We start from the raw sequence: 24,879 nt of genomic DNA on the forward strand, positions 1-24,879 counted from the left end.
CCAGATCCACAACCACCTTGCCCAAGTTTAGACTCGAAGCATATAGCTAGGGGAAATGGTAGTAAGATTGCATTTTGTAAGTATCAAACAAGGAAGTTAAATTTAAAAACTTACTGCAGTAGCTTGACGAGTATGGTCGTCAGCGCGCTCAATGTAGGTGCTTCTCCTCAGGAGCTCCTGAGATTGCAACCAAGACTCGGCTAATGTCCCTTTTAGTTGTAATAAGCCACATGGGGCAGAGGCAGGAGCTTGGCCTAGTAGAGATGGTAAATTATGACCTTGTTGAAACAAAATAGGAGGACGAGGAGAACTTGTAAGTGGTGAGGAAGAAGAAGGACTAGGTGCAAAAGCTGGTGAAGAAGGGTCGAGAGATGGGATGCTAGCTAATGGAGGATCTTGCTTGAGGGGTGCTGCAGTAGATCCAGAAGTAGCTGATCTCCTGCAAGGAGTTCTCTTAGCACGAGGTCTAGTGGAAGAGGAAGGTAGAGCTGGGAGAAGGGGCAATATAACCACAGGAGAGATAGGTGCCTCCTCTGATAAAGGAACATCTGGGGGAATAACAGGAAAGGTAGGAATGAGGAGTCCTAGTCTCATCATAAGTAATGCAAAATTAGAACAAACATGTGTAGGAGGAGAAAGTTCTTTACCTTTAGAATATGAGATTTTAGCAGGAACAATGGGAATTTGTTCAAAAGTGGCTATGGTATTCAAGATAGGACAAGGATCGGAGGTGCAAGGTGGCCGACATTTCACTATAAAAGGACCCTCTGACTCTGAGGAATGGGAGGACTCCTGAAGTTGCTCAGAAGGGGATAGTAAACCAAGAGTAGAAGGGAGAGGATGATCTCTCAATAGTTTCTCACCCAGTCTAGTTAAAGCTGCCCTCGACAAGAGAGTATTCTTGTACATGAGCGTAGGAAGAATAGCATCAGCTGGAGAGAAAAGAAGGATTTGAGTTAACCATAACACAAAAAACAAGTTCCAAACATGAGTAAAAAAGATAATCTTACCAAAGGGAACATCCAAGGCGGCTTCTGTTGTGCTAAGACCAAAAATAAATAATAAGCCTTCGGCAATTAAGGCAGGTAAATTAAACTTTGCGCCCTTCAATTTCCCAAACACATAACGGAGAGTAGGGTCTTTCGAAACATTGCCTAATGTAGGAATAGGGGAAACTCTAGACGCTAAGCTATAGGATACGGAGGTCGAGAGGGGAGACGCATAAAGAAAAATTTATCCCGCCATTCACCTTGAGGAGGAATTCTATAGAATAGGGGAATTTTAGGGCAAGATTAAAATTTAAAACACCCTCTTCCACTCAGCGGGGAATGAAGAAATGGTGAAAGAGTCGAGCCAACAACGGAAAGTCAAGTAAAAGGGAAATAATAACAAAACCAACCATGATAAAAAATGACTAAGGAATGAGTTGATTTAGGGGAAGTTCAAAATATATACTAACATCAGTAAAGAAATGGTTAATGGGAAACCTAAAACCACACAGGACCTATTCCCAAAAGATCGCCATGCTTGTAGGAGGAGGAAGATGGGGACGATCCTTACGCTTAGGAGTGACCGCATATGAAGGGAAGTTGTAATTCCACCGAAGCTCATAGGCTTCTGATTTGGAAAACTCAGAAACACATTGGAAATACCATTCATAAGAGGTTGACATTGTCAATAAAAAAAGATAAAGAGAAATGAAAATAGGTAACGGAGAACAGAGAACAAGCAAAACACAGATGCGAGGAGGAAGATGATGTGATTAGGGATTTTTTCTATTTTCCCTTTAGAAGTCAGGGTAGGGCATCGAAAAGACTAGTTCAAGTAGAAATGTTGGATTGAGAGTATGAAAAAAGCAAGATTAAAGGAGAACCATTGGATGGAATAGTAAAAAGGCGTATGCAGTAAGACAGGTACACACCAGACGTCATAGGAAGGCATGTTACTAATAAGAAAATAGTACGGTAGATAATATGAAAAGTTGTATTCCCAAGATGTCAAAATCATTTCTAAGGGTAAGCGTAAAAAGTTAAGGGAACTCAAGAAGGATTCCTTGCTCTGGTAAGTAACACTAATTAATCAAGAGTTAGGGTTAATTTAAACATATATGTACATAAACTTGGTCAGTCACTAACGACGGACCGAGTATTAAAAATGAAAATAGACAAGGAACTCAGGCGATCATCAAAAGTCCGGTCGGGTATGAAACTCAAAGGAAACCACGACACAAACCCAATCATTCATTAATGATCGATTAGGAGTTGAATTTTGATGTAAACATATGAATAAGTCCGATTGATCATCAAGAATCGACCGGGTAATGAACAGTGTTGAAGCATATAATTAAACTTAAATGGTCACCCATAACCAACTGAATATTAAATGGAGGTAGCATTAAGCTCAGTAATTTTGTATAGTTATAAAAAACGGGGCAAAGCTATTAAATAAATAAGCAATAAGGTGACAAAACATTTCTGAGCGCTATATAAATTGCTACATATTCACTAAACATATGCAACAACAAAGGGAAATCCTTGATTAACACTTAGGATTGATAGTGTAAAAACACAGACCGAGAGCAAGTTAGGAAATAGATGGGGGGGGGGGGTATGGTGGCCAGTAGTTCGCGATGGTCCAAGAAGTTAGCAGGAGGATAAGAAACTAGCAGTCCTTTCTTTTTCAGTTGCCTTAAACCTCCCTCAGCCCCATGAATATAAGCCTTGGCAATACAGGTAGTAATAGGGGCATTAAACTCAGCAGATTCTAAAAGGGTCCTGGTCTTCTTTTCAAATTGCTCAACTTCCCCTGCCTGATAGGCTACTAAGGCATCTTGGGAGGCTTTTGACTTGAGCTCCTTGGAAGCTAGCTCTACTTTAATCGAGTCTAAGGACAAAATTAAATAATTTAATTCAAAATTCTTAGATTCTATAGCAATATCTTTCACAGCTAATTCCACCTTCAACGCCTGTAGTTGGGATAACAATTGAGCATTCTCGGTAGTATAGGTGTTCACTAAGGGTCTCTGACTTGGCTTTATCTTCAAAATTTATGGCAGAGGCCTTCCACTTTATTGAATTTAGAAGTTTTGCCTCAAGAAGCTCACGAGTTTCTCGTAGCTGGCGAGACAATTCCTTAGAAGCTTGAGAGGAGGAGGTCTCAGGAGTTTGTAACCTGAGCTTGGCTACTTCTTGGGTTAGTTCATACATGTGTCGATGCATATTCATATTGGTGATCCACCGATGTCCAAAGATTATCATTAGATTGCATTAATGAAAGCAAAGGTGGGAAGAGTAGGTTACCTTAGTTTCCTCAAAAGAAGCTTGACCAGCCCATTCAGTAGGAGTGAGTTTCTCAATTTCCTTACAAGCCTCTCACCAGGCTATCATTAAAGAACCTCCCAAAAATATTGGGAAGGTAGGGATAGATGTGGAAGAGGATGATAAGGAACTGTGAAGAGAGGGAGGCGAAAAAATAAGAATAGTAGAACCCTGAGTTACTGAAAGTGGTGGAAAAGTAGACTCAAGAAGATTCATCACAAAAGCAGGATCAGGGCTGATGCTTGGAAGCGAAGGGGTTTCTAGTGATTGAGAAGTGGAGGAAGCAAGAGCAGGATATAGAAAAGAGAGAGTAGGCTCCGGAGAAGAAAGGGGGGATATCCTTTGCCGATGTCTCCTCGGGGGTGGCAATAGCCTGTTTTTTGGGATAAGGTGCTAGTGTCAAGCGACGCCCGGGGCGTTTCTTGGTAGGAACAGCCTTAGGTTCTTGTTCCTGTGTCTCTTGAGGAGCGTCTTCTGGAGGTATGCTGGTGGATGCTTCCTCAAGAGTAGTTGAAGAACTATGAACCAGAGTTGGCGGATCGGAGGACTCAGGTAGAAGAGTATCAGATGCCGGAGCAGCAACATTAAGTTCTGCTCTAAGCTCTTGCTCTTTAGCCGACACATTCTCGTCATCCAGACGGATTGCGTTATCAACCAAAGCTCTGTACAGAGCATCCACTACAATAAACAAGAGAGCATTTTAGTTAGTAAAGGAAGGATAGCTAAGAATTTTGAAACTTACCAAAAGAGTATTGTAGGCTCTTTTAAACGGGGCTTAAACCAAAAAGCTATAATAGGTCATTATGTATCCATCGATGAATATAAAAATGATGACCTAATAATTTCATAGAGTATTCAGAGAAGAGAGGCTATTAGTGAAGTTCTCTTACATCAGGAAGGGGAGGAAGAGAAGATTTTCATTTAGTAGACCACCCAATAGGATCAGGAAATCTGACAAAGAAAAAACAGGATTTCCAACCCTTGATAGAAGAGGGCATTTCTTCAAAGAATACCATTTTCGAACGACATTAAAAGAGGAAAACCCCTGGTTTCGATTTCTTGGGATAAGAAAACATAAAAAAGTTTTGAGGAGTAGGAGGTATATCAAAAAGGTGGAACATCATGTACACTCCACATAGGTATTTGAAAGCATTGGGGATAAATTGCTGGAAAGGAATTCCAAAATACTGACTAATATCTACAAAAACGTTGGAATAGGAAAGTGTAAGCCCGTGGTTAGTTGGTCATTAAAAATAGTGATGCAATCATCTGGAGGAAGATAAGGGTGAGCATCAGGAGGCGGAACCCTAATGTGATATCCTTCAGGGATTTTATAACAAGAGAGGATAGAAGTTTGGTCGGCGGAGGTGAAAGAAGAACAGACTTGAGCATACCAAGGAAGTAAAGATTCTTTAGCCATGTTGAGAAATCAAAACACCTAAAAGAATAAGCAACTTACTGAATCCTAGAGGAGAGGAAGATCGGAGAAGATGGGAGAGTACGAGTCATGGAGAAAGGACAGGAAAGAATGTCACCAAGGAATAGTCGGAAGAAGATGAACAATGAAAGGTTAAGAAAGACTTAGGGTTTTAGGATGATCTAAGGATCACTGTACAAATAAAGTAGGTTGATAGAGAAGAGCTGTTGATTCACCAAGGAGAATGTGTGATAAGATAGGAACTAAAAACATATCGGGGATTGCTTGGAAAAGAGAGAAAGAGGAGTATGTGGAGCTCGCCCAGAAAGGGACATTTATGATAGACAGAACACATCGAATCACAAACAGAGCTGCCATATCTTCGAACATCCTCTTTCCATTGAAGGATCAACCAATAAGACCACTTTGAAAAATCATGTGAATCTTAAAATATAAACGAATAAGTAAAACTCGTAAGTAAGAAAAAAGGTCCTAATTTATTATAACCCCGATCGAACAAGTAAGCCTGACCGGACTCATATTCGGTCAAACATACACGTAGTACCCTTTACTTGATTGATTTTCACATGGTTAATCACAATAAACACAACATAATCAAATATAGCACTTACATTAAGCAATGTTACAATTGGAACTCTTAAACTTCCATAAATAAATATAGTAAACCCCTATTAATTTTGCCAACTCATTATCACGTTCTAAGGGATGAAAACAAATTTTATCCGGTATTATTACCAATAGGAAAATCTATAATCCAACAGAATTTAAACTCTTATTTGGAACCTCCCAATTATTCTTCCCATCCTAGTTGTGGGTGGGTACTAGAGTGACATCCCAGACAAAAGGGGGAGGCTCGTCGAGTCCTCTGGCGCTTGTACGATTTACCTCTAGAAACATGTGACTGAGAGGTCATCTCTAGCCTAATCTAATCCAACTCAGCTTGCAGAAGATCCACCCTAGCATTCTGCTGGTCTAAATCTTGTTGTTGTCGTGATATCAGTAAACCATCTACATGAATTTTCCTGGTCAAGATGGTTATCTATGAAGCGTGCTAGGCTTTTAAATCATCCAACTCCTCAGTTTTCTACTTCAATTTTGAATAGGCTTTGTTCCTCAAAGCCACTTCTAACTGGACTTGGGATTGAGCCTCTAATAAACGTACCTTTAGTTCTCTTCAGTGTAACTGCTTGTATGACCTTGGCTAAGGACTTCTCCTTCTCAGATAATAGTTGATCCTAGGGGGAAGATCTTAAGCCATAACTTCCAATAAAATCTTTAGAGAAGAAGTAAAATAAGAAAGAGCAAAACTTGATGTTGTAGAAGGTTGGATCACACACCTATTTAACTTGATGAAGGGGTCACGAGATCACTGTAGAGAGTGTCACGGGATCACTGTATAAGGTATCACGAGACTACTACAGTAAATAGTAAAAAGGATAGAAATAGACATTGGTCTAGTCAGTTGGTTACACCTCCTTCGACAAGACTTGAAGGGGAGGCTAGTGATACGGGTTATGTTAGATGAGTCAAGCAAGTAAAGGAGGAGTTTAAGTCCCAAAAAGATAAGAGAGGTATAATCACTGGCTGACCACAAGCAGAGTGAGTGTTGGGATGTATACTATAAGCCTAGCTTTTGTATGAACATTTGTTTGAAATATTTTGAAATGAGAATCACTTTTGTCAAATGTCTGCATTTTATATTTATATATATGTCAATGTAGTTGTTCATTTAATTTATATTGTAGATAATATGGTGTGTGGTACCACACAGAAGATCATGTTATCGGTTCCTTATAAATTATAAATAGTAGCTCACAACCAAGAGGGATTGGGACAAACCATTGGAATTGTTGTAGTGTAATTTGGTATTAGTCTTTCTTGGCTATAAAATTACACTAGAATACTATGTGTGTATTGAGCAGGACCGTTTGAGGTTGTTCGATTTGTACTGACTATATAAAAGAATAGAACCTCTGTTATTATGGATATGCGTCCTCTTAATCCCTATATAATAATAAGCACATATACTTAGTATTTATTTCTTTAACTTATCAATGGGTGAGATTTATTCATTAAATCAATAGGACCGATGAGTTGGAAAAATAGTATTATTTATATGGTGTGTTATTAATTATAGAAGGAAACTGTGTTCTAATTATTTAGCATGATGATGTCCCCTTGAGAAGCTCATAAGGATTATCATGTAAACACTGCAGGTGGACTTAGTCCGGCATGATAATAAAGTTGAGCGGTACTACTCTTGGAATCAGATGTTAATTAATATGGTTGTCAATAACTCAATTAATTAACGAGCATACGATATCTTAAACACAGGGAGTTTAAGGCACTCATGATAAGAAGGATCCCATATTGTAATATGGGATTGATGCGGTAGTTCAATAATAATCCTTTAGTGGTATGAGTTATTATTGATGGACTTGGGTTGGGTGTTCAGGCTGAACACAAGAAGCCCAAACCCATCAAGAGGCTTAAATCAATTCCTCCACTAGGTCCCTGTTATAGCCTCTATATAAAGTCTCACATCCACCCATCCATAACTTGGTTTAGTTTTCTCCATTATAGAAAGAGAGATTTTTTCTTAATAGAATTCTGTTATTTTCCTTTCTTTGTAACCGACGGCAAAGGTTATAAAAGGAGTAGGTGGTGCCCCCTAAAATCTAATTTTCGTAATTTTCCACAATCCTCTTCCCTCCTTATGGCCGGCAGCCCTCTTCCAGTGACACATAATTCCCACAAGCCTCCTCCACCTTCCTAAGGGTCGGCGCCCCCCTCATCTCTCCTTGCTAGGGTTGACGCCCCTTCCTTGCTAGGGGCTGGCGGCTCTTCCTTATGTAACACCCGCGAAATATTTTTAGCTACACATATGGGTATTCTCTTTTAGAATAAAAGAAAAAGGGAAATAGAACCAAAAAGAAATAAAAAGAGAGAGAAGTTAAGGCTTGAACCTTGAACCCCTCATAATAGATAAAGCTAAATTGGTGTATGATAACCAATAGAGTCATGAATGATATATGATTAGCAAAGAATGGAAATTGTAGTTAAAAGAAAGAGTATGATTAAGTAAGGAAGCAAGAAAATGTCAAGTAACTTTCCTCCTCTTTCTCTTGGTTAAGAGAAGAAACAAGCGAGAGACAAAAGACAAGTTGCCTTTTTCTTCCTTCTTCTTTCTTTTTTCTTGAGAATGAATGAGGGTGAGGGAATAGAGGTGTAACACCCACAAATTATAAGATAAGTATATGTGTGTTATTTGCTTTAGAGCATAAAAGTAAGAAGAATCAAAAGAAAAAGAAATAAGAGAAATAAAAAGAAGAGGTGAAGGTTTGAACCTTGAACCTCTCACAAAGGATAGAAATAAAATTATGTATGATAACCACTAGGATATTGAATAACATATGAATGGAAAATGATGGGAATTGTAGTTAAAAGTGAGGATATAATTAAGTGAGGGAAAAAGAGAAAATCAAGTAGCTTTCTTCCTCTTGTTTACCTCTTGGTTAAGAAAAGAAGTAAGCAAAAGACAAGTTGTCTTTTCATTTTTTTTCTCTATTTTCGTTGGGATTAAAGAGAGTAAGGATGAGAAGAATTAAGGGAGATGAATGAGGACATATTCTCATTAGAAAATAGTATATACATGAATTAAGGAGAAAGGGAAGCAAAGTTCATCTTTGTTCCTTCCACCCACTTAGCATAAAAAGGAAAGAAAGAAAAGGATTTAATTTTCTTCCTTCTTCCTCACCATTGCCGAAACTAGAGCTCTCATCCCTCATCTCCACAAGCCAAGCTTAGGTTTTCTCCCTAAGAGAAAACTAAATTACAAGAAGGAGCCTTCAAGGTGTACCTTTCCAAGCAAGAGAACCCAAAAGGAGTGCTAAAAGAAGAAGCTCTCTTCTTCCTCGTCACCAAGGGTACCATTTCCTTAAGGATTAACAAGTGAACACTAGGTAAGCTTCCCCTCACCTGTGGTACAATAGCTCATATGGTTTTCCATGAAGATAGATTGCTTAAAAACCTAAGGTTGCTTTATGGAAATTTCGGCCAAGACAAAAGGAAGAGTCTAAGAAATTTTAAACTAGATATGCTTATCATTTTTCTTATGACATGTATCTTATGTAGGAGGTTAATCTAATGTTTTCATACTAGAATGATTAATTAGAACTTAGATCCATGAACCTTAGACTCTCGGGCAAGCATGAACAAGAGGACTAGGTAAGCTAAAGACTCAAACTAAACATGCTCCCTTGTTCTTGTGTTATGTACCCTATGATAATGTTGTTGTTAACTTTTTCTCTTACTTGTATGTTGATTGAAACTCCATTTTATGCTCATGAATATTCGGCCATGGAAGAACAAAAGGCCTAGGAGAGCTTTAAACCTAAAACTAAGCATGCTATGATTTTTCCTAAGACAAGATATGAAGCTAAAATGTTATGCCATGATTATATGTTGGTTTTGAATTCTATTTCATGCTTATGAAGATTCAGCCATGTTGAGATTTGAGGCCTAGGAAAGTTTAAACCTAGTCTAAGATGCTCATGACCTTCTTGATGAAATGTTATGAAACTAGTTTGATGTTCCTATGGTTGCTTGTTACATAGAAATTTGGTTACATGTAACTTTCGGCCACACTAAGTTTTAGGGCTAGGATGCTTAGATTTTTAAACTAAGTTTACTCATGTTGTTTCTTGTAATGATGCCATGAAAATTGTGTAGGGTTTCCATGCTTTTAAGCCACATGAAAAACAATTCTATGCTTAACATGTTTCGGCCACTAATGGTCTAAAGGCCTAGGGAAACTTAGAACCCAACTTAGATATGCATATGATGTTTCTTGTGATAAATGCTATGAAAAGTGGTTGTGGTTTCCATGCTTTTATGCCACTAGAAACCTAGTTTCCATGCTTAACATGTTTCGGCCACTATTGGTCTAAAAGTCTAGGGAAACTTAGAACCCAACTTAGATAGGCTCATGATGTTTCTTGTGATGAATGCTATGAAATGTGGTTGTAGTTCCATGCTCTTATGCTACTAGAAACCTAGTTTCCATGCTTAACATGTTTCGGCCACCTTAGTTTAATGGGCTTAGGAAGTTTGGAACTTGAACCAAATGTGCTTATGATGTTCCTTATGAAATGTGTAGGATATTGGCTTAAGGTTCAACACTTTCATGCTACATGTAACCTAGAATAAGGCTTGCTAGGGTTTGGCCATGATAAGGTTAGAAGCTTAGGGAACTTAGAACCCAAACTAAACATGCCCAAGTTGTTCCTTATGAAATATGATATGATATGAGTTTAGGGTTTACATGTTTGCATGTTGTTTACAAATTATTTGCTGTTCATGAAGGTTTCGGCCATGAAAGAATTTGAAACCTAGGAGGGCTTAAAAATTTAGGTTAACATGCTTATGATCTTTATTAAGATAGGATGTGAAGTTATCATGAGATTATTATGTTTGTATGTTGTCTAGAGTTCATGTCCCTACTATTGAACTTTCGGCCATAATAGGTTTAGTGACCTAGATGTGCCTCACATGCTATGTTATGAATTAAGAGATGTTATTTAATGATTTCATGTATGATTATGACTTTCTATGATAGGTGATATGCTCATTTATGCATACTTATGATCCATGTATGATAATGTCCCTTATGATGTGCTATGTGCCCAAATTATGCATGCTTTATGATATGATAAATGACATGTTCATTATGTATGCTTATGATCCATGCATGTGGTGTGTGCCCAAATATGCATGCTTTATGATATGATAAATGACATGTTCATTATGTATGCTTATGATCCATGCATGTGCTGTGTGCCCAAATATGCATGTTTTATGATATGTTAAGAAATATGATATGCATGAAATGATAAGAACTATGATACGTATGACATGCTACTTTACTTTATGTATGGCTTGTACCAAGGGTGGGCTCCATAAGTGCCCCGGGGTCGATGGACTAAGAAACGAGCCTCGTTAGGGATGGGCTCCTAAGTGCCCCTAGGTCGATGGACTAAGAAACGGGCCTAGTATGTATGCCTTGTAGGGTTCAAGACTTGCTACCTTGGACCTACATAGGACGCGCGTATTTATGTATGTGGTACAAGCCGGGGCGCTAATCATGTTGAGATTATGTTTAAGTATGTATATTATAAGTTTTTAAAAGACATGTTGCATATGTTTCATGATACATGATTAGGAATTCACCTTGCATATACTTTATGATTATGCCATGATATTTATGATGATGTTATGCAATATCAGGATACATTTGATGATCATGTTATATTATGTCATGATACTTTATGATGATTATGTTACGATATGTCATGATATGTTGCTTGATATGATAGATTTGTTTCCATGCATTATGACTTATGATTTTGATATGCTATGCGATTTTTGTGAGTAGGAAAGGAACTTACTGAGCCATGAGTGCTCACAGCTTACTTTCTTGTACCACAGATAAAGGCAAGGAATGGATGTACTAGGGGAGCAGCAGGAGGGGCTAGAAGGGTGTGTGTGGTAGTGGCTTGGCTAAAGGGAAAGACCTGCTTTTGTTTAATAAGCAATATGCCATGTTTATGTTATTACATTATGACTCCATGACATTAGTTATGTGTTTAAGTATTATGATTCAAAAATTCATGTCAAGTATGCTATGTGATTTTATATGTCCATGGTGATTTTAAAGTAAGGAAAAATATTTAGATTATCTAAGTAAGACTTCCGCTGTATTAAGTAAGTATGTATGTCCAAGTAACCCCCGTCGCCTTAGCAGGAGGGGCGGGGCGTTACAAGAGGAATAAAGGGGATGAATTGGGACATCTTTCGTCATTGAGGATAAATAGGAATGAGAGAATAGAAGGGAAAGAAAGGTTGGCTTCTTCTTCCTCCTTCTTCTTCCTCCTCCTTCTTTCTCCTTTTTTCCTCCTCCACCGAGACCTAAAATTCTCCCCTCTCCCATTTCTGAATCCCAAGCTAAGGTTTTCTCCCTAAGGAAACTAATTCACAAGAAGGACTCCTCAAGATCTACTCCTTACAAGCAAGAGAAGCAAAAAGGGAGAACTAGAAGGAGAAACTTTCTTCTTCCTCTTCACAAGGGTACCTTCTTTTAAGAAAAACAAAACCAAGCAAGAGGATGTAAGTATCCCCTCACCTGTGGTACAAGTAATTCATGTGTTTTTCCATGAGTTTAGATTGCTTAAAAATCTAAGGTTGCTTCTTGAAACTTTCTGCCACCAAAGTATAAAAACTTAAGGAAGCTTAAGACCTAAACTAAACATGCTAACTACGTTTCTTATGATATGTACCCTATGATAGGAGAGTAGTTTAGTGTTCTTGTGCTTGTACGTTGCTTAGAACTTAGATTCTTATTCTTTAAACTTTCAGCCAAGGCATGAATAAAAGACCTAGGAAAGCTTAAGACCTAACTAAACATGCTCACGATGTCCCATATGATATGTAACTTAGGATATGAGTTCTGTTAAGAATTCTAATGTTTTTTTTTATGTTGCTTGAAATCTAGATCTATGTGTAGTAGGTTTCGGCCATGATAGAAATGAAGGCCTAGGAGAGTTTAAAATTTAATCTATCATGCTCATGACTTTCTTTATGATATGGTATGAATATTTCTTAGTGTTTTCATACTTGTATGTTGCTTGGAACCTAAATGCATGCCACTTTAGGGTTTTAGGGTTTCGGCCATGATAGAAATGAAGGTCTAGGAGAGTTTAAAAATTTAATCTATCATGCTCATGACTTTTCTTATAATATGGTATGAAGATTACTTAGTGTTTTCATGATCGTGTGTTGCTTGGAACCTAGATGCATCCCACTTTAGGGTTTCGGCCATGATGAGATTAAGGGTCTAAGAAAGCTTAAAATCAAATCTAACATGCTTATGGTTTTCCTTATGATATGATATGAAGTTATCTTGATATTCTTATGCTTTTATATTGCTTAGACTTAGTTTCATGCTCCTTAAACATTCGGCCATAACAAGATTAAAATACATAGGAAGCTTAGAACCTAAACTAAACATGCTTATGATGTTCCTTATAGTATATGATATGAAGTTGGTTTAGGGTTCACATGCTTTTATGTTACTTGTAACCTAGATTCATGCTTGGCAAGTTTCGGCCATAACAAGATTAAAATACCTAAGAAGCTTAGAACCTAAACTAAACATGCTCATGATGTTCCTTATGGTATATGATATGAAGTTGGTTTAGGGTTCACATGCTTTTATGTTACATGTAACCTAGATTCATGCTTGGCAAGTTTCGGCCATGACAAGATTAAAAGACCTAGGAAGCTTAGAACCTAAACTAAACATACTTATGCTTGTCTTTATGATAAGTGCTATGAAGTTGGTTTAGGGTTCATATGCTTTTATGTTGCTTGTAGCCTAGGACAATACCTTGCATGTTTAAGCCACTCCATGGAATTAGGGTTAGAGACCCAATTATGATTTACTATGTGTCTCCCATGCTATGATATGAATTAGGAGATGATAGTCAATGTTTTCCATGCATGATTATGTTTCCCTATGATATGTTCTATGCTCATTTATGTATGCTTATGAATCATGCATGATAATGACTCTTATGATGGGCTATATGCTCAAGTATTCATGTTTTATGATATGACAAGAAAAGGCCTAAGAGATGCTTCCCTATTAGTTGGGATTAAGAGCACTCTTTATGATATGACAAGTAAAGGCCTAAGAGTTGCTTCCCTATTAGTTGGGACTAAGTTCATGATATGATAAGTAAATATGACATGCTACTTTACTTTTTATATGGCTTGTACCGGACCTTAGTGTCCAAGGGATGGGCTCCTTAGTTCACCCCTAGGTCGACGGTCGTAGTACGGACCTAGTTCCCTAGTAGGTTCGGGACTAGCTACCCCGTCCTAGGGATTGCGCACATTTATGTTATGTGGTACATAGCTAGGCCCTCATGTTGAGATTATATTTAAGTATTATAAGATATGTTTTTTTTAAAAGACATCTTGCATATGACATGACGCATGTTTTTTAAAGACATCTTACATATACTTTTATGATATGATATGACATGATGCTCTTTTATGATATGATATGTTATGATATGATATGACATGATACTCTTTTATGATATGATATGACATGATGCTCTTTCATGATATGATAAGTATGACATGATACTCTTATATAAGAAGATATGATTGTTGGGTTTTTCGGACCGCGAAAACCGCTTCTTCGCGTCGCGAAAACCCCGAAACCCCAAGCCACTGGATCCGTGCGAAGTAAAATAAAACAAAAATACGAGTACGAGTTTACTAAAGCCTAGATCTACACTAGGAGAAGAGCCTTTACCCTTGATGCGCGCCCTTCGCGAATCTCGCTCGTCCAAGGTGCTGGATCTCAAGATTGTCAAAGTAGACAATCCTCTAGAAATATCCACACGAACAAACTAGGTGGAGAAACCTAACACAAAGGTGTGCTAGCACCTTGGTAAGGTTCAGCCAAGAGATGAGAGGGAGAGCAAGAAGAGAGAGCAAGGAAAAAGATGAAGCGAATGCCCTTGAATGAAAAATGAATTTTCATTCCTCACAAAAGTGGCCACCCACATCTTAGAGTTGTAACTCCTTTTTATTAAATGTGGAGGCCATTAAAGAGGGGACTTGTAACCTCCATGAGGTGGCACACATATGTGCCAACTATGATGATGTGGCACATCATCATTGGCCACTTAATGCCAACTCACAAATGAGGTGGCAAATGGTCAAGTCAAACTTGACCTTTCATCTTCCTTCTCAAGTCAAGTCAAACTTGACCAAATCTCTCTCATGGTTGATCTAATCTAACCATTTGATTCAAACCAATTTAATATAATGAATCTAATTCATTTAATTAAATTGATTCAATGAGTCATAATCTAAATTAGACTCATTGAACACATGAATCAACTTGAGTCTAACTCAATTAGCCCAATTAGGATTACTCTTAATCCAATTTGATTCATCACATGAATCTAATCCTCTTGGTTCATCATATGAACCTAATCTCCATCTAATTGTCCTTAGTGTGTGACCTTATAGGTTCTTGTAACGTTGACAATGCCCCTAAACCCATTTAGGAGCATAAATAATGAGCGGTATCTAGCAACACATCATTACAACCCAAGTTACAAGAATGTTGAGATCCAATATCACCTTGTGACTACTAATTGTGACTCCTCACAAAATATGACAAGTGTCCTTCTATCCTAGACATCTAGATTGATCAATGTGAGGCAGAGACCGTGTCATCCTCTGACCAATCTAAATCTTGAACTCTAAGTAGACTCACTAAATCAAATGAGCTCAATATCTCATATTGACTCATTGGGCATGGCCATGCACTTCGTGGTCTGACTCTATTAAGAATATCGATGTCACTCCCGTCATATAGGAGGGATAGATCCCATCTACATCACTCACATCCCTCCGCATAATTTGTTACATACCCAGTAATCGCCTTTATAGTCCACCCAGTTACGGGTGACGTTTGACGAAACCAAAGTACATAACTCCTTATGTAGGGAACCATGGTGACTTCAGGTCTAAGGACTAGTAGTCATACTAATAGTCACATGAGAAAGTATATGACACTCATATAACAATCCATGATACTTTCTCATGGCGGGTCATTCAGTACACATTCTCCAATGCATACCCATGTGTCAACTTGATATCTCTATATCCATGACTTGTGAGATCAAGTCATCGAGTTGACCTACATGCTAGTCTTATTGCATTAACATTGTCCCTGAATGTTAATACTCAACTAGGAATGATTAAGAGTAGTGTTCCCTATATCATCTCACTATCGGTTCAACTAACCGATTGATATAGGTAAAAACCCTCTACTCAATGACGCTATTATACTTAGTTTATTTGGTACTAATACAAGTAAGTATAATAACCCAAAAACATATGTCTTTATTTATATAAGAATATGATACAACAAGTCCATAATACAATCATCAAATGATTGGCTCTAGGGCTCTAACTAACAATGATATGTTATGATGCTCTTTTACATGATATGATGTTTAGATGATTATGTCTCCTTGCTATATGCTTATGTGATCTTGCTATGATATATGTTTTTTTTTGTGAGTAGGAAAGGATCTTACTAAGCCTGTGTGCTTATAGTTTACTTTCATTGTACCGCAGATAAAGGTAAAGGATGGATAAACTAAGGGAGCAGCAGGAGGGGCAAGAGATGTGTGTGGTGGTGGCTCGACTAAGGAAAAAGACCTGCTTATATTAATATATGCTTGATATGAACTATGCCTACCCTATGTTAATGTTTTGCATGATTACTTAATACTTATTCATGCTTATGTTAAAAGTTGATATCATGACTTCTTAAAATTAAAATTATGCTAAACATGCTCACATGATTATAGATGTTTAGATAATTAGTTATTTGTGTTTAAAAGAAAGAAAAATATATGAATAAATACTTCCACTGCTTTAGAAATAGATTAATATGCATGTATGTTCCCGTAATCCCATCACATATGAAGGGCGGGCGTTACACCTTATACTCCTTGGTGGGCGGCAGCTTGAAGAAGAGAAGGAAGAAGATTAGAAGGTGCCCCATCTTAGAGCCTCCTTTTATGGTCGGCGGTTTAGAGAAACGAGAGGAAGGATGGTTGTTGTCTTGGTAGATCGTCGCCCACACAACGTCCAAGAAGAGGAGAGGAATACGGCAGAAGATCAAGAGATCTTTAGCTACAAAGGAAAGGTACAACTAGTTCTTTAATTCCGCTGCGTAATTAGTTTTGTTTTCTTTGTATCGAATTTAAATACCAACACAAGAGGGATAATACAAGTAAGTATAATAACCCAAAAACAAATGCCTTTATTTATATAAGAATATGATACAACAAGTCCATAATACATTCATCAAATGATTGGCTCTAGGGCTCTAACTAATAATCTCCAACTAGCACTAGTGCCAATCAGTGTAGGCTCTAAGCCCCAATGACCTAGTGTGACCATCATTCTTCCTCTATGCCAAAGCCTTGGTCAAGGGATCTGCGATGTTAGCCTCTGTAGGTACTCTGCAAATCTACACATCTCCTCTCTCGATAATCTCTCGAATGAGATGGAAGCGTCGTAGTATGTGTTTGGTCCGCTGGTGTGAGCGAGGTTCCTTAGCCTGTGCTATAGCTCCATTGTTGTCATAATAGAGCTCAATAGGGTTAGCGATACTAGGAACCACCCCAAGTTCAGTGATGAACTTGTGGATCCAAACTGCCTCCTTTGCTGCCTCTGATGCAGCAATGTACTCGGCCTCTATCATAGAATCAGTAACTGTGTCCTGCTTCGAACTCTTCCAGCTCACAGCACCACCATTAATGCAAAACAGGAACCCTGACTGCGATCGATAATCATCCTGATCGGACTGGAAGCTGGCATCACTGTAACCCTTTACAGCTAGCTCGTCATCGCCTCCATATATCAAGAAATATTCTTTAGTTCTTCTCAAGTACTTACGAATATTTTTGACCGCTATCTAGTGACTTTCACCTGGATCTGACTGGTATCTGATCGTCATGCTCAAAGAATACGAGACGTCAGGACTGTTAGTTAGAGCCCTAGAGCCAATCATTTGATGATTGTATTATAGACTCATTGTATCATATTCTTATATAAATAAAGGCATTTTATTTTGGTTATTATACTTACTTGTATTGGTGCCAAATAAACTAAGTATAATAGTGTCCTTGAGTTGAAGGTTCTCACATATATCAATCGGTTAGTTGAACCGATAGTGAGATGATATAGAGAACACTACACTTAATCATTCCTAGTCGAGTATTAACATTCAGGGACAATGTTAATGCAATAAGACTATCATGTAGGTCAACTCGATGACTTGATCTCACAAGTCATGGATATGGATATATCAAGTTGACACATGGGTATGCATTGGAGAATGTATACTGAATTACCCGCCATGAGAAAGTATCATGGATCGTTATATGAGTGTCATATACTTTCTCATGTGGCTATTAGTATGACTACTAGTCCTTAGAACTGAAGTCACCATGGTTCCCTACATAAGGAGTTATGTACTTTGGTTTCGTCAAACGTCACTTGTAATTGGGTGGATTATAAAGGCGATTACTGGGTATGTAACAAATTATGCGGAGGGATGTGAGTGATGTAGATGGGATCTATCCCTCCTATATGACGGGAGATACATCGATATTGTTGATAGAGTGAGACCACGAAGTGCATGGCCATGCCCAAATGAGTCAATATAGGATATTGAGCTCATTTGATTTAGTGAGTCTACTTGGAGTTCAAGATTTAGATTAATTAGAGGATGACACGGTCTATGCCTCATATTGATCAATCTAGATGTCTAGGATAGAAGGACACTTGTCATATATTGTGAAGAGCCACAATTGATAGTCACAAGGTGATGTTGGATCTCAACATTCTTGTAACTTGGGTAGTAATGATGTATTGTTAGATACCGCTCATTACTTATGCTTCTAAATGAGTTTAGGGGAATTGCCAACGTTACAAGAACCTATTGGGTCACACAAAAAGAACAAGTGGATGGAGATTAGGTTTATATGATGAACCAAGAGGATTAGATTCATGTGATGAATCAAATTGGATTAAGAGTAATCATAATTGGGCTAATTGAGTTGGACTCAAGTTGATTCATGTGTTCAATGGGTCTAATTTAGATTATGACTCATTGAATCAATTTAATTAAATGAATTAGATTCATTATATTAAATTGACTTGAATTAAATGGTTGGATTAGATCAACCATGAGAGAGATTAAGTCAAGTTTGACTTGACTTGAGAGGAAGAGGAAGAGTCAAGTTTGACTTGACTTTATGCCACATCATTTGTGACTTGGCATTAGGAGAACTAATGATGATGTGCCACATCATCACATGTGCCACCTCATGTAGGTTACAACTATTCTCTTTAATGGCCTCCACATTAATTGTGATTAATGTGAAGGGGGTTACACCACTTGATGGAAAAATAGAAGTTTTCTTTTGGTGAGTAACTCTCATTCAAGTCATCTTCCTCCTCCTAAGCTCTCTTCTTGCTCCTTCTCTTCTCTTGGTCGTGGGTTTCAAGCAAGGGAGAGGAATGGAGAGTGAATCTAATCCAAGAAGAAAGGTTAGTGAAAGTCACATAGAGATTTTAGAGGAGTGTCTTCTCTTCTTTTCTTTTCTTCTTCTTCCAATCCCATCCGAGAGCATCAAGAAGTTCTAGCACACTTGTGGTGTTCTCTTCTCCATCCTTGTGTGTTAGAGAACACATCTTGTTCGTGTGGATACTTCTAGAGAGTTGTCTACTTTGACAACTAGAGATCCGACATCTCCTTGGACAAGCGGGACTCGCGAAGGGCACGCATCGAAGGTATAAGATTTTCTCCATGTAGATCTAGGTAAACTCGTACTTGTAGTTTTTCGAAAAAATTTTCTTTGCACGGATCCGTTGGCTAGGGAGTTTCGGGGTTTCCGCGCCCCAAAACAACCAACAGTGGTATCAGAGCCACGTGCGAAGATGAATACGAGTTTATTTTGGTTTTTATGAAAAATAAACATTCTGTGAATTTCTGTAATTTTAAGTTTTTAATGGTTTTTATGAGTATTTTTCTCGTAGAAGCGAAGCACAAGTGTTTCGACACTTGTAGGCTTCGACTACCGAGAAGAATTTTCCAAAACGACAAAGTTTCACCCCAAAACTTTTTGGGACAGCGGGCTAAGGCGCTCTTGGATCACAAAGGAACCCTCGCGATGGTTAGATCGCGGGTAGGGGCGCTGCCCCTAGCCTCGCAAGGGGATTCGTTCCGTGATTGCGCCCGAAAACCGCTAAACGGGACCACCGGAAAATTTTACTCATAAAAATTGTAAAAAATTATGAAAAATTACATAAATTTATGAAAATATATAATTTTGAATAATATATTATTTTTTTGATAGTCATGGCCCAAAAAGACCCAATATGATTGGATTTGTGTTGTAATTTATAATACAGCCTGTGTGCCGTCATGTGTTTGTGTGTGTTGTATTTGATACGCGACCTACGCGTCGTGCCTCCCTATTTATATTCTGGTTGTAAATTATATTTAGACTCAAATGTAACTTGAGTTTCAAAATTGTAATGTAAATTTTGAAGCGGTGGAAGGTCCACTCGAGACGGAGTTACGAGGAGGGCGCGAGCAACAAGAGGTGGTCAAAGGAAGGAGCTCGAGAAGCTGTTGACCTTAGGTTGACCATATTATCTTCTCATTGGCTTGAGAAGATCGTAGTAGGGACATGACATAATCACAAAATTTAGTTAATTACTAGTGTATGTGATGCATGCTTAATTAAGTAATTAAGTAGTGCCTAACGAATTAGATTAGATCTAAATCGTGCACAAGATGCACCCTTACGATTAGATTAGATCTACATCGTGTACAAGATGTACTCTATCGATTAGATTAAATCTATATCGAGTATATGATACAACATCGACATTTAGATTAGACCTAAATCACGTCAACTCTAATGCCTACCGTGCAGTGATACCTATCACTACCTCGATCACATGTGTTGTTGAATCTGCCAAAGCAGAGCAATACATATTATCTTGGTAGGGTACGGAGGGACAATCTTGGTCCCGCCTATCAACGCATAGGTGAGTACAACTCAATTAGATTGAGTAACTAGTTAACTCGGTTGGATCGAGTACAACTATATGCATTCTTCCAACGGTTGGAAAGATAGGACATAAATCACATTTATATTAATTCTTGGGCATATTAGCCAAAGCTAACTCAAGTCTTAATATAACTGCGGATAATGATCCTATAAACAAGAGTTGCATAAAGATGTAATTAGTAATCGTTACCTACCGATCATACTAAATCTTGGGAGTATTAGCCAAAGTTATCTCAAGGGTTAGTATGATGTGGATCTTGTCCCACATGAATTATAGAATTTAGTGGGAGCATCATTTAGTTGAAGGCCTAATTAAATGATTTAAATGAATATGATATTTATTTCTGCATTTATTTCTGTTGTAGAATTTCCATGACGTCAAACACGAACAACTTCTCTCTGCATTCTGTCCTTAAGAAGGACAAGCTCAACGGAGCAAATTTCCTGGACTGGTACAGGAACCTGAGAATAGTTCTCACCCAAGAACGTAAACTGTACGTTCTGGAGCAACCCATTCCGGAGGCTCCTCCTGCCACTGCCACGCGAGCAGACCGAGATGCTTACAAGAAGCATCAAGATGACGCATTAGATGTGTCCTGTCTTATGCTCGCAACCATGAACTCTGAGCTTCAGAAGCAACATGAGTTGATGGGCGCTTACGATATGGTTGAACATCTTTGTCACCTATATCAAGGACAAGCAAGGCACAGGAAGAGGAACTCCAAAGAATACCTGGAAGATCTTAAGAAGAAGAGAAATAAGAGTTCTACTTCAGGTATACATGTTATAGAAGTCAACCTCTCTATTTCTTCATCGTGGGTATTAGATACCGGATGTGCTTCGCACATTTGTACTAATGTACAAGCGCTGAGAAATAGCAGGGCATTGACGAAGGGTGAGGTAGACCTACGAGTAGGCAATGGAGCACGGGTTGCTGCTATTACTGTAGGAACTTACTATCTATCTCTACCCTCTGGGCTTGTACTAGAATTAGAGGATTGTTGTTATGTGCCTGCCTTGACTAAGAACATAATTTCAGTTTCTTGTTTGGACAATAAAGGATTTTCATTTACAATAAAGAACAAATGTTGTTCCGTCTATTTAAACGATATGTTTTATTGTAGTGCACCTCTGATGAACGGACTCTATATTCTAGACCTTTAGAGCCCTATCTATAACATAAATACCAAGAGGTTCAAGTCAAATGACATGAACCAAACCTACCTCTGGCACTGTCGCTTAGGTCATATAAATGACAAGTGCTTATCCCAGCTCCATAAGGATGGTTTGCTGGACTCATTTGATTTTGAATCATATGAGATATGCGAGTCATGCCTACGAGGCAAGATGACCAAGACTCCCTTTAGTGGGCACAGCGAGAGAGCGACTGATTTGTTAGGACTTATGAAAAGTGATGTATGTGGCCCTTTCAATGTCGCTGCTAGAGGAGGTTATAGGTACTTCATCACATTTACTGATGACTTCAGTAGATATGGTTATGTGTACTTAATGACACATAAGTCTGAATCCTTTGAAAAGTTCAAAGAATTCAAGAATGAAGTACAGAACCAGCTTGGCAAGAGTATTAAGATACTTTGATCAAATCGAGGTGGAGAATACCTTAGCCATGAGTTTCGTGACTATCTAGCTGAGTGTGGGATTCTATCCAAACTCACTCCTCCTGGAACACCACAGTGGAATGGTGTATCTGAAAGGAGGAATCGTACCCTATTAGATATGGTACGGTCTATGATGAGTCACACAGATCTTCCGACATTCCTTTGAGGTTATGCTCTAGACACGGTAGCTTTTATACTCAACCGAGTTCCTTCCAAGGCCGTGATAAAGACACCATATAGGATATGGACTGCGAGAGATGCCCAGGTGTCTTTCATAAGGATTTGGGGTTGTGAGGCTTACGTTCGACGTCATGTCTCAGACAAGTTAGGACCCAAATCTGACAAGTGATACTTTATTCGATATCCCAAGGAAACTAAGGGATATTACTTCTACATTCCCAGTCAGCACAAGGTAGTTGTGGCAAAGACTGGGGTCTTTCTAGAAAGGGACGTTGTTTCTAGAAAGACTAGTGGGAGCACGTTCGATCTTGAAGAAATTCAAGATGCGAACAATAGCACTGAAGCCTCGATGGAAGTTGAACTGGAACCACAAATTATTATGGATGATGTTGTTCCACAAAGAGTTGAGGAACAACAACCAGTTCAAGTAGACATACCTCTTCGCAGGTCTGATAGGGTACGTCGTCAGCCTGAGAGATACTCATTTCTCTTGTCTGACCATGATGACGTAGTACTTATAGAGGATGAGCCTACCACCTATCAGGAAGCTGTGATGAGACCATATTCCCAGAAATGGTTAGAGGCCATGAGATCCGAAATGGAATCCATGTACACCAACCAAGTATGGACTTTGGTTGATCCACCTGAAGGGGTAAAACCCATTGGGTGTAAGTGGGTCTTTAAGAGAAAGACTGACATGGATGGACTTATCTATAAGGGTCGCTTGGTAGCTAAAGGTTTCAAGCAGATTCATGGTATTGACTATGATGAAACTTTTTCTCCAGTAGCGATGTTTAAGTCCATTCGGATCATGCTTGCTATTATAGATGGATGTCAAAACCGCATTTCTGAATGGAAACCTGCTCGAGGATGTATACATAACACAACCTGAGGGTTTTGTAGATCCACAGCATACTAGCAGAGTATGCAAGCTGCATAGGTCCATTTATGGACTAAAGCAAGCTTCTCAGAGATGGAATCTTCGATTCGATGATGCAATCAAACAGTTTGGTTTCATCAAGAATGAAGATGAGACTTGTGTCTACAAGAAGGTTGTAGGGGATATAGTTGTCTTCCTCATATAGTATGTGGATGACAGACTACTCATTGGGAAGGACATCCCTATGCTTCAGTCTGTCAAGACCTGGCTAAGGAGTTGCTTCTCAATGAAGGACTTAGGTGGGGCATCTCGCATTCTAAGGATACAGATCAATAGAGATAGATCTAAGAGATTGCTTGGCCTAAGTCAGAGTACATATATTGACAAGGTACTCCTTCGGTTTGCCATGTAGAACTCCAAGAAGGGATTTCTGCCGATGTCACATGGCTTGAGTCTTTCGAAGACTCAAGGTCCCTTTTCTAGAGAGGAGAGAGACCGCATGGGTCAGATCCCTTATGCCTCAGCCATAGGATCGATCATGTACGCCATGCCATGTACTCGACCTGATGTCTCGTATGCTTTGAGCATGACGAGCAGATATCAGTTAGATCCAGGTGAAAGTCACTGGATAGCGGTCAAGAATATTCTTAAGTACTTAAGAAGGACTAAAGAATATTTCTTGATATATGGAGGCAATGATGAGCTAGCTGTAAAAGGTTATAGTGATGCTAGCTTCCAGACCAACCAGGATGATTATCGATCGCAGTCAGGGTTCGTATTTTGCATTAATGGTGGTGCTGTGAGCTGGAAGAGTTCGAAGCAGGACACAGTAGCTGATTCTACAACAGAGGCCGAGTACATTGTTGCATCGGAGGCAGCAAAGGAGGCAGTTTGGATCCGCAAGTTCATCACTGAACTTGGGGTGGTTCCCAGTATCGCTGACCCTATTGAGCTCTATTGTGACAACAATGGAGCTATAGCACAGGCGAAGGAACCTCGCTCACACCAGCGGACCAAACACATACTACGACGCTTCCATCTCATTCGAGAGATTATCGAGAGAGGAGATGTGAAGATATGCAGAGTACCAACAGAGGCTAACATCGCAGATCCCTTGACCAAGGCTTTGGCACAGAGGAAGCATGATGGTCACACTAGGTCATTGGGACTTAGAGCTTACACTGATTGGCACTAGTGCTAGTGGGAGATTGTTAGTTAGAGCCCTAGAGCCAATCATTTGATGATTGTATTATGGACTCATTGTATCATATTCTTATATAAATAAAGGCATTTTGTTTTGGTTATTATACTTACTTGTATTGGTGCCAAATAAACTAAGTATAATAGCGTCCTTAAGTAAAAGGTTCTCACCTATATCAATCGGTTAGTTGAACCGATAGTGAGATGATATAGGGAACACTACTCTTAATCATTTCTAGTCGAGTATTAACATTCAGGGACAATGTTAATGCAATAAGACTAGCATGTAGGTCAACTCGATGACTTGATCTCACAAGTCATGGATATGGAGATATCAAGTTGATACATGGGCATGTATTGGAGAATGTATACTGAATGATCCGCCATGAGAAAGTATCATGGATCGTTATATGAGTGTCATATACTTTCTCATGTGGCTATTAGTATAACTACTAGTCCTTAGACCTGAAGTCACCATGGTTCCCTACATAAGGAG

Source organism: Zingiber officinale, chromosome 1A (genome assembly GCF_018446385.1).
Source record: "Zingiber officinale cultivar Zhangliang chromosome 1A, Zo_v1.1, whole genome shotgun sequence".
Taxonomy (NCBI): domain Eukaryota; kingdom Viridiplantae; phylum Streptophyta; class Magnoliopsida; order Zingiberales; family Zingiberaceae; genus Zingiber; species Zingiber officinale.